This window comes from Carettochelys insculpta, chromosome 8, assembly GCF_033958435.1.
Source record: "Carettochelys insculpta isolate YL-2023 chromosome 8, ASM3395843v1, whole genome shotgun sequence".
NCBI lineage: Eukaryota > Metazoa > Chordata > Testudines > Carettochelyidae > Carettochelys > Carettochelys insculpta.
In genome coordinates, this window is record NC_134144.1 from 32,393,842 (window position 1) to 32,406,080 (window position 12,239).

At 42.4% G+C, this 12,239-nt stretch overlaps 1 protein-coding gene across 1 annotated transcript in view; it reads left to right on the top strand.

Annotated features, from left to right (window-relative positions):
- Positions 1–12,239, top strand: part of LOC142017084 (uncharacterized) — a 173,161-nt gene that overhangs the window by 17,419 nt on the left and 143,503 nt on the right. Inside the window, exon 2 of the transcript XR_012646432.1 lies at positions 2,060–2,135. The gene's annotated coding sequence lies outside the window, so the exon portion shown is untranslated. The remainder of the gene's footprint in view (positions 1–2,059; positions 2,136–12,239) is intronic.

A 12,239-nucleotide genomic window follows, 5' to 3' on the forward strand; every position in this document is an offset into this window, starting at 1 on the left:
TTAAATTGCTCCTAGAGGCCCATTTGAGTCTGATTAAAAAGTATAAATGAATAAATTAAACTCTTTTAATGTAAAGTCACTTCACTGCAGCTAATATATCCAGAATTGATCTCCTTTGCCTCTTTAAAAAGTGTGTATATACGGCACATTGGGAACATGCAGTGGTTTAATTACTTCTAAGTTCCAGTGTTTATTCAAATTGTGGATCTCAGACGCACTGGACAAAATTTTCAAATTTCTGCAACACCAGTAAGCAGAAAATAGAGCCCTATTGAAAAGTTAAAATTTGTTAAGTAATCCTGCAGGCTATCCAGGCCAATTTCGAAGGACTTTTTTGAAGCATGCAGATAAACAACATCTTGCAAATGTATTATGTTCAGATGCTCTTTTAACCAGGCACAGAACAAGACAGAGCTAAGAAAGAAACTGTCAATTTGTCAAAACCAGCCTTGTTTGAAATATATGCAATACAAACCAAGAATTATTTGTGTTACAGAGGAGAATATATGAAGAACTGGCAAGGTTAGTTCTTATTGCAGGCTCATTTAAACCTATCTTCTTTTTATAGAATTATAGATGTACATAGCACTTTCACAGGCATATAAAAGAACAGGTATTTACCCTGCTAAGTTTGCAATCTATACACTTGTGCTTAAGCGATTTGGTGGATTGGGGTCTCAATCAACCCAAACTCACAGTAAAAATTAAACAGAAAACTTTGGGTTGAGGAGAGAGCAGTAAATAGGAAGTGAATCCCACCCTTGGGGAAGCAACCCTAATCATAGTAGATGGCACTATACAAAACCTAGAAAGACAGGGTCTCTACCCCAAGGTCGTTAAATGCACAATTTTCCTGACAGTGCACGTGAAACACAGGTGAATCTGAATGACGGTATAGAATTTTTTTCCCTCGGTAAACATGGAAATGGATCCAGTTCCAAGCATGAAGTTAAATATGAGAGGAGTCTTGAAAATGAGAAAGGTAAAGATACTATAGGCACTTGCCAGAAGGAAGGAAAGAGTGCAAAGGAGGTTTGTTTTGAATCAGACACTTAATTTCCTTTCAAGCCACAGGATGGAACAAACATGAGTTTGAGTGCCGGCAAGGGCCAGATCATACCGATCTGCTGCAAAGAAAGAACAATCTTTCAAGGGCATATTGGCAGGGAAAATCAGGAGTCTATGACTTCTGTTCTACCCAGAACTGAGAATTTCTTGGGCATAAAATAAATTTCAGCCATGGCTTCCAGCAGAGAATCCATTTTCAATGAACAGTCACTCCAGACAAAGCTACTTGTACAAAAGTTCAAACCCAGTGATTACAAATGGTGTGCATCCATCACTAATCTAATCCAGTCCTAGTTTGCTGAAATGCGGGTAATTTGCCAGTCTGGAATAATCATAGCAGACCTGCCCCAGCCTGGAGTAATGTAAGGCCTCCAACTCTAAGATCTTGTACAGAGTAAAAACTCAGAGTTACAAACACCAGAGTTACAAACTGACCTGTCAGCTGCACATCTCACTTGGAACTGGAAATATGTAATCTGGCAGCAGACGTGTGTACACCCACACAGAGTGTTAAACACAAATTGCTAAAAAAGAAAAAAAAAAAAAGAGGGACTTAAAAAAAAAAAGACTTGACAAGGTAAGAGACTGTTTCTGTGTTTGTTTCATTTAAGTTGAGCAGCATGTTTTTCCCATGCATGGTCAAGTTGCAAGCTGGTAGTAAGTCAATGTTCAGTTGTAAACTTATGAAAGTAAAACCATGACATTATATTCAGAGCTATGACCATTTCAGTTATGAACAACTGCCATTCCTGAGGGGCTTGTAGTGCTGAGATGCCACTGCATGTCCTTTTAAATCCCATAATTTCTAGCAGGCTTCTCAGTTTCCTGCGAAAATAATTATTGTAATACGCACAAACATAATGGTAATTTTTGGGAGATTATTTTATAAGTCTCATGTAATGATACTCATGAAATCAACGCCGAATTAAATTTCCCCAGAGAAGTTCTCCATTCTTCTACTTACGAACAAAATGAATTCTGTTTTTCCTAGGTGTATGTCCAACAGCTAGCACAAACGGGACCCTGATGCAAGCCTCTAGGTACTATCACCATGCAAGTAAATGATGGTGAGTAAAAGTAACTGTCAGTCTCTACATATAACCTAAAACCCATTGCATTTAACCTTTTGAATTACGGATATGCGTCCAAAAGCTACCTCTAACTGCTGCCTCTTAATCACTCCCTCACTTGTGAATGGAGGAGTCAGATCTACTGGAATAGCCTTTGTAAGTATATTACTGAAAAGGAACAAACTTGTTGACGAAAATGGTGTAAACAACGATGTGAGCTGTATATCATCACAGCAGCAGTGTATGCAAAGCCATTAACCCGTTTGCCAGTTCAATTCTCTAGTAAAGCTGTGCCTGCTAAGGCAGCAATTCAAAGAAAATCACTTCCCCATTAGCTGCCTATTAATAACAGCAAAGAAATAAGTTCTAGCTTTTTAAAATTAACTCTCTGAAGAAAACTGTGCCCCACTAATGATGCTTAAAAATAACGTGGTCAAATATCCAATCTGTCTTCTTGTCTGCTTTCATGGGTACCTGAAGTTTTCTAAGTTTTCTAAACTAAGTAGGTTAAGTCCATCTTAATTGTAAAACTGCAAAACCACAAGCTGTCCAAGTGGTTAACATGAGTGCGACCCAAAGACTTAACACTAGGCTTCAATAAATTCCTGGGAGATTTAAAGGCAAGGGAGAACCACCAACCCAGATCCACAACATTGTTGAACCCTGAAAACTAGCAGCCTGCTAATTGCAAAAGGAGATTCCAACCAATTGTGTTGTACCCCATTGTGTGTGTGTGTATATGTGATAAGCAACTATGTGATCACATACTATGTGATATGCAACAAATTGTCTCACATATTCTTCTACAATGCTCAGTGGGAGAGTTGTATGGTGGCACCCTGTAGCCTTGGTGCGAGAACGGTCACAGCACACAACTAAAGGTCCATGGGCTGGCAAGCCAAGCACCTTTCTGCAGGGCTGAGCTGCACAGTTTATAAACTCTGGCCCTGGGCAGGGTGGGCAGCAGTCAGGGGGCTCAGAACCTTGCAGCAGGGCTGAGCAGCCCAGTGCACCAGGGTCTCCCCTGCAGCTGGGTAGTGTGGTAAGTACCCCCCCCACAGCAGTGTGGGCTGAAAGAGGCAAGGGACGACCCCTCCAGGGGTAGCGGTAGGAGGGTGTAGGCCCACCCTCTCGACTGTGTCCCAGTCCGGGGGGCCCTTACAACAACTCTCACCAGGAGCCAGGCAGTGGGGATCCAGACTGCAACCCACCACCATGGGCTCTGGTGAAGCATCCCCCAGGCCGCTTCTTACCTCTGACTCCATCGGAGACTGGTCCCACTCGGCGTCCTCGGGGAGGTCAGGAAGGCAGGCTTCCTCTGGGTCCATGGCAGGGGGCAGGTCCAGCCAGTCAGGCATCTCCATGTCACTCAGGTAGTGGACGGGGGCAAGATCATAGGCTCGGCAGGTCTAAGGGCTTGGGATCGCTGGCGGCAGGCAGGATCCAGACTCATGCCAGTCCTGGTCCTTGGGGTAATCAGCAGCAGGGGCACCCATTGGTGCAGGCAGGTCTGGGCCCTCGGGACAGCACGCAATGGGCAGGCTCCCCAGCTCCAGCTGGTCCTCAGGGTGTGGAGCTCACTGCAGGCCAGAGGGCCTTGGTAGATCTGGGAACTCCAAGTACCAAGCCAACAGTGGGCTGGGCTGCTGCCCTATGGTGCGATCAGGGTGGCTGGCAGGTGGCTCTGGCTGGTCTGTCTGTCTGGCGCGGGCCTTTTGTCTCCTGCTTTTTGGAGCCTGGCCAGAAAATGAGCCCCAGGCCCCAACTCTGGCACTTGTGGCCCCAGGTGCTGCTCGCTGTGGGGTGGGGCACAGGTGTTCTGGACTCGCCCACCAAGGTCTCTGAGAAGCCTCCTCTGCCTTAGAGTCAGCGGGGAGGCCAATGCACCTCAATACACACCCTGAATAATGTAAAACCTGGAATCCCTGGTTAATAAGCTGTCTGTATTCTAATGATGTTCTGTATTCAATCATCCTGGTTCCTCGAAATCTGAGGCTTTTCTAACACTTCTTCTCAAGCTGAGGTGGTGCAGCAGTCTCACCAAAGATTTACGTTACATGCATCACTCTGAGCTACGTGGGATAAACAGCAATGCAGGTGATGAGACAGGACTAAGAGTAGACTGGAATCCCTAAGTGGCAATCCACATCTACACTGATGCTGTTAGCAGTGTAGTGTCCAGCTGTCTCCCTGCTCCCCACCCAACCCTTTCAGTGCTGTATGTAGCCACACACTGAGCTACAGGTGTAGGTGAAGCTGCAGCATTTAGTGTCCATAATCTACACACTGCCGTAAGTATAGACGTAGCCTAAAAGTAGTTCATAAAATCTTCGGTGGGGGTCATAATGGGGGAGTACTTTAGGGAACAGAGCCTTGAGTGCTGGGAATTGCCAGGGGGTTGCTGCAGGTGGCCATAAACTAGAGAAAATTTGAGAATATTGTAGTTTTCACTTGGGGGAGAGGTTGCAGGGATGCCCTGACAGCCCCAGCGAGCAGCATGAGGGAACAGAGAGGTGGCACAAGTTGCATTTGCCCCCTACACACTGAGCTTTTCTGATGCACATAGCTTGAATTGGCTCAAAGGGAAATCTCTCTCTCTCACACACACACACAGAATGTAAAATAGGGGTAAGTGGCAAGGAGGCTAACTGGCAAAATGAATGAAACTTACATAGCCAGAGCTGGTTCTAGACATAGACAGGGTCCCAAGCAGCTTAAGGGGACATATTAATTATTATACTTAATTATTATTAATATTTATTATTAATATGTGTCTTCAGTGAGCTAGCACTGGCACCGTACACAGTAAGGAGAGAAACGTGTGGTCACAGTAAAAGCAAATACAGCAAAGTCTGTGAAATAGACTAGACTCACCCTGTCTTTATATGTCCACATGAAAACCAAGTCGGCAACTGATAGCTCAGCCTGTACCTCTCACTGACTTCAATAGAAGCCCACACTGTGTTTGTATTTGGTCCTTGCAGATTTGCAAATCAGTGTAAGTTAAAGAGACAAGGTGGGTAAATAGTGTAAATTACACTAATTTTACAGACCAACCATTATCAGTTTGGGGCAAACTAATGGCTACTTGCATACAGTTTATTTCCAGTGTGTAAGATACACACTAATAGAGTTACAATTAAATTTGACTCAAAGGGCTGACTCTTGATTCCCCCATTGTGGTCCTTATGTGCTGAAAGGCTGGTGCAAAACAGCCACAAAACTGCAGGGCCTGGCCAGGGGAAAGCAGCATATACAGAATGGCCTTGTGCACTGGCTGTTGCTGATCTCCACAACGGCCCCTGGAGAAGGACCAGGACAACTTACAGTCATTTTTGTGTTCTCCAAGCAGTCACCAAACATCTGATCCTCAAGGTCTAGCCTGTGTGCTTCCAAAAGTGTCCAAGGGGGCCCGTATTACCATTACACTCACAAGCAAACAGTCATAGATACCGCACAATAGATTTCCAGGTGACTCATCACGAGCCATTCTGAGAAAAGCATTAAGCGGAATAATGGGCTCTACTGCAAATTGATTTCAAGAGAACAAAGCCCGGTGGGGTGTGGATTATGGCAAAAAAGCCCACGGAGGTGGTGAGGTGGTATGGTGCTGGCAAAGGGCACTGAGAAGGTATGATTTGTAAAGCTCTCTAATGTGCTGCGCTTTAACTGCTCTCTGGAGCCTGTTGGCATGCACTAAGAGGCACCTCATTTGCATTAATATTGTCCTGTTTGGAAACAGGACCATGTTAGCATGAAGTAGGTATCTTTTAGTTCACACCCGCAAGGTCTACATGGGACAGTTGGAGTGCAAAATGTCCACGTGCTTGACAGATCATACCCCTTTCGCATGCTTTGCTGTGCCACGTAGACAAGTCCTTATAATATCACCGTTTGCCACCACAAGCCTTAATTAAACTAAATGCATGATTGGATTAAATATATTGTACTGAATTATGCTCCAGGTCAATGAAATTATTAACTGATTGATCTTCAGAGGAGGACAGGTGATGAATCAGCCTAAATTTATCTACTGCTCATCCATAATCTATTTTGTACTATACAAGAAAGAGACTCTATAAATGAGGCCTTCACTAAGTCACTGACCTACAGCCCTAAAAAAGTGCCCCTCCTGTGATGACTTAATAGTAAACATTTGAGGAGTATCCCTAACTGATTCTCAGTTCTTTTTTCATTTGAGTTTTCTGAGTAAATGGTAAGGGATGTGAGAAACTAGTTAGGCTCTAAACTCAGATACCCTCAAGCTAGTGGTTTATCATTTGAAACCACAACACAGTAACTCTAAACCTGGAACCAATCCCTGCAACAAATCTCGCTGCCAACTCTGCTCACATATCTACACCAGTTATATCATCACAGGACTTAACATCAACCATACCATTGGGAGCTCCTTTACCTGTACATCTACTAAATATAATATATGCCATCATGTGCCAGCAATGCCTCACTGCAATTTACATTGGCCAAACTGGACAGTCTCTATGTAAAAGAATACATGGACATAAATCAGACATCAGGAACAGTAATATACAAAAACCTGTGGGAGAAAACCTCAATCTCCCTGGACACTCAGTAACAGATTTAAAAGTAGCAGTCCTAAAACAAAGACATTTCAAAAATCAAATGTAGAGAGAAATCTCTGAGCTGCAATTCATTTGCAAATTTGACTCCATCAACCAAGGATTAAATGGAGACTGGGAGTGGCTGGCCCCTGACAAAAGCAGCTTCTGTACCCTGGGTGTTAACATCTCCACATTAGATTCTGACAATGGGCCATTCCCCAGCATCTGATCTGACTTGTTTTTTCCTCTTTTGATGCATACTACTGATAATGGGCCAGTTCTACCCTGACTGACTCGACCTTGTCAGCTTTGGCCCTCCCTTTTACTGGGACCCACTCTTTAAATACGCCTGTGAAACACCCGCCCCCCCTCCCCCGCCATGCATCTGATGAAGCGGGTCTTTGCCTACAAAAGCTTATGCTCCAAAATATCTGTTAGTCTATAAGATGCCACAGGACTTCTTGTGGTTCATTTCAAACCATGTTAGTGAAGGAGAGCAGACAGGGCATGGATGACATATTCTCTAGAATGCCACAGACTGCAAGAAGGGAAGACCTTATCAATATTCAGTGGACGATAACTGACACAGGAGCTTGTTCAGTGGTATCAATTGTTCTACACTCTGGAAGGTTAACGTTACCCCGCTTCCCAAAAAAACACATCCTGAAACACAGCATGAAAGACAAAGGAAAAGTCAAACTAAGACCACAAAGCTCATTACCTACTAAATAAATTTGTTAGTCTTTAAGGTGCTACAGGACTGCTTATTGTAAATTTTGTTGTCATGCTGTTGCCTGATTTATTGCTGTGTGTTAATTAGAATTCCCATTTAGCGTTCTGTGTTTCGCCTGAAGGTTGGACTCAGAGGCTGTTTCTGCTACTAAATATCCCAAAATGTGCCAATGAGGCACAGATGTAAATTTCCCATGCCTCATTAGCATAAGGTCTCATGATCTGGAGTGCAGAAGACACTCTTCCAGACTCCAAAACAGCATGTAGAAGCGTGGCCCCCGGGGTCTTCCAGAAGGAGGGGCTCTGGAAGAAGGACTTCCTTCCAGAAGACCCCCTGGGGGGGCCACGCTTCTACACATTGTTTTGGAGTCCAGAAGACCATCTTCCGGACTCCAAATAATGTGACCTTATACTAATGAGGCATGGGGAATTTACATCCATGTCTCATTAGAATATTTCAGGCCATTTATTTCTGAGGAAGTGGCATGTGTAGAAACAGCCAGAATGATTAAAGTTTCACTCTGATGAGGACCCTGATGTGTACAGGTGAGACACTCATGCTTAGGAAAGCCTCTTACCTTGTCACAGGTTTATAAACATAACTAGCAAGATCACAAAACATTCCAACCTAGTAAAGTTGGTAGAAATAGTACAAAGTGGCCAAGACAGCCAGGATCTGCGCCTCTATATATTCACATCATCCACTGCAGAGACTGAGAACCAGGGAGACAGGTGATCCAACAGTGGACTTGTCCCTGACCTGCCAAGAAGCTCCTAACACCTTAGGCCAGGAGTCAGCATCCTTTTCCAAGGTGGAGTGCACAGATTCGATCTTTTGGCATTTATGTACAATCCGAGTTCCAGTGATCTTTTTAAAGTCACTAATAGTCCTACTTACAACAACTTAATTAATAAATAAATGAAGATGCAGAGCTTTACTGCTTAGGTGGTGGTTGGTAGCATAAGCTGGTCTCAGCTACATGGGGAAGGAGGCATTGGGCTGAGATCCTGCCCCACGTGCCAATGAAATTGGCTTGCATGACACTCTTGGCACCTGTGCTGGGGGTTACTGACCCCTGGATTAGGCCATGGTTAGTTGCAATGCTTAATTTTTAATGAAGTAAATGCCAGGGCTCAAGCAATTATTTTACTTTTATAAGTGACACGGCAAGCCCAGATGTGCCAGGGATATGAAGTGCAAAGCTTAAATGTGCCACGACACAGCCCTTCCAAGCCCCAGCACAAATTAAGCACTAGTTTTAGGGTTAGATGGGCAACCAGGAATATTCATAGGATAATTATAATAGGCCTCCTCAGTCTACAGCTAAACTTGTTTACCCTGACAATATTGGGGTGATCTCTTGTCATAATGTATTATACTATTTACCTCAACCTTATTAGTGTAGGTTTAAGGTGACTTATTGATTTCTCTTGTAATCGAACATCTACAATGTTTCAGTCTTAAAATATTGAAAACTAGCACTGATTCGTATCTTTTGGTTGCCTATCAACAATTTAGTGACACCTGTGTACTATGTTTTCTGTCTTATGATAGTTTATGATTTAATGTTACTCCTAGTTCACTACTTATGTTAAGTCTTCCCCGGCCTTATGGTTCAATTTGGCTAAGCTGTTGGCTTCCAGGCTGGGAGCCTGTCGGTCTCTTTACATTACTGCTTTAACTTATACCTATGTCTTGCCTAGGCTACGTCTACACTAGCCCCAAACTTCGAAATGGCCATGCAAATGGCCATTTCGAAGTTTACTAATGAAGCGCTAAAATACATATTCAGCGCTTCATTAGCATGCGGGCGGCCGCAGCACTTCGAAATTGACGCGGCTCACCGCCGTGTGGCTCATCCCAACGGGGCTCGTTTTCGAAAGGACCCCGCCTACTTTGAAGTCCCCTTATTCCCAGCTGCTCATAGAAATAAGGGGACTTCGAAGTAGGCGGGATCCTTTTGAAAAGGAGCCCCGTCGGGACGAGCTGCATGGCGGCGAGCCGCGTCAATTTCAAAGTGCCGCAGCCTCCCGCATGCTAATGAAGTGCTGAATGTGCATTTCAGCGCTTCATTAGTAAACTTTGAAATGGCCATTTGCATGGCCATTTTGAAGTTTGGGGCTAGTATAGACACGGCCCTAATGAATACCTGTATTTATAGATTACAATGCCTGCCTGAAACAGTGGGAAACAGTTAACAAACAGGGCAGCCTTTCAGAACTGCTACTTCAGTAATGATTCCAAAGATGATGTCTGTACACATTACATTATCTGTCTCATGAATTCTGGCTGTGTAAATTAAAGTCACCTGGGGAAACATTAAGTTGTGTGCTTGAAGTTTTCAAAAACATTCCAATGGTTTTAATGATAAATTGGCATCTTTTGATCATTTACTGCCCTAACTCCTCATTCTGTGAGCCTCTCAGGTGTCAAAAGCTAAGCATCTTAGAGACTAACAAATTTATTTAGTAGGTAATGGGCTTGGTCATTAGTCAGTTGGAAGAAATCTATGTATACTTCCTAGGCATACCACAAAAAGGTGTCCAGTAAGTGGCACTTTTCCATATGAGTGAGCACAAAACCACTGCTCAGTATGGTGTTGAGGAACGTTCTGTGCTGCAGGAGGTGCCATTATCTAGATGGGTTTTAAGGCCAGGGTGCTTACTACTTGTGATCATTCCTGATCATAGGAAAAATTTTCAGAAGTGCCTAACTGATTTAGAAACCTATATCTTATTTTCAAAAGTGGCATCCTCCCATAATGATACAAGTTCCTAAAATAACACATTTTAAATTTATTTAGGCACCCAAAGAAGCAAATAGGCATCCAGTGAGATTTTTCAAATGGGAGCTAGACATTTAAGTCCCTTTTGAAAATCCCACTAGATGTCTATTTGCATGCTTAGGCAGCTACATACCTTTAAAAATCTCGCTCCCAAGTACACTTTTGAAATTGGGAGTCAGATTTCAACATCACTGAAATACTTTTTGAAAATTTTACCCTATATGCCAGTTTTCATAAAAATTATCTTTTTTAAAATTAGAACTGGGAGGAGATTAAAAATAATTCAGAAATTATCAATGGAATTCTTAAGGCTGTGTCTACAATACAAAAATAACTTCGAAGTTGCGTACTTCAAAGTACAACTTGGCAGTAAGCAACTTCAAAGTTGAGCATCTACACACACCCTACTTAGAAGTTAAACTTCGAAGTAAGGCACTACTTCATTCCTGGGAATGGAGTAAGGACTTCGAAGTTCGGCTCCCTACTTCGAAGTTAACTTTGAAGTAAGGGAAAATGTGTGTGTGGACCCTCTGCTGGCTGCTTCGATGTAGTGCCTAAATTCAAAATTAACTTCAAAGTTAGTTCCTAGTGTAGATGCACCCTAACTGTGCTTGATTGTGCTCACATGCTTTTTGTGTTTTATTTCCACAATCAGGTGCATTGGTAGAAATGTTCACTAAAATAGAAAGTTTTAAGGTGTTATTGGACAATATGCATAGTTAAAAAAAAAACTTGTCCGGTTAGAGACAGGCACAAACCAATTCTGTGAGCCGCGTGTCCAAGTACACAGCATGGATTTTGATTTCTGAATTTCCCAAATTCAGCAGTATTCACAAAAATGTATAGTCTGTGATGTGTTCCTTATGACACATGGTAAAAAAATTCAAAATCACCATATTTGTGGACATTGTTTTATGTTCATGAGAAGTTCATGTACGAAAAAAGGTTTCAAGTACGCACAGTCGTATTGGCTAACCATGATACTGTCTGCCTCCTATACCTAACTTTCTTCTGCTGTTTAAACTGTCAATGGTACTCTTGTTCTCATCTCCAAAATCTGTAGAGTTTACACATCAATTAGACAGGTAATTAGACTAACTATGTTATCTATAGTTAGTGTTTTTATTTAAGCTTGGGCTTTGGGCTTCGGCCTTCTGAAGAATGAAAGTTGTAATATAAATACAAAATATTATTAAGTATGTTTCAAATTTATTCTAATTCCCTTTCTCGCTCTGGTTTTAGGTAGTAAGGCTTATTTTTCCTTATCACTTGTATATGGTGTTATTTAGTAATTACAATCTAAATAAAACTGAAGAAGTACACAGCACTATATTTTTATGTAATGTACATAAAAATTGACCTTACAGTGCTACAGAAGATAAATAAATTGACTTGTATTCCTCCGTGTGCGTATATAAACTCTGTTTCATGGTGAATAAGGGGTCTTGGTGACATTTAGTTAAATACTCCTGATTTCATTAAACTGTGCAGATTCAATAAATCATCTGTTATTCTGAAAGTCAGAGTATGGCATCAAACTCGTACTGTTCATTAACAATGGGTGCAACTGATCTTCGGTGTATCTGCCTTCCATTATGGTGTGCACTATCATATTCTACCAGGGCATGTTGAGTTGTGCCATGTTGTGTTGGTTTGGATTCCCTCAAATTCTGTCTCCTATTATTAAAATAAGAAAATGTATCTGCTCAGCATTATTTTTGCTGTTTTCCTTCAGGATTCTAAACAGTCCCTAAGCATTGTTTCAGATTCAGAATGCTGACAAGGCAGCCTGATGTTTCTAGATACCATATACCTTTGTTTCTGCAAGCTCATATTTGAGGAGAAGTCGTGTGTAAATTCTTTTCCACCGCTCTCTAGTACCTTGTCCTATTAAACAGAGCACCTTGCTACTATCCAGATGGACTTTCTACGGAATGTATCAGGTCCCCATAAGAATTAACAAAACATAAGCTTGTTGTAAGTGGTATTATTATCGCTTG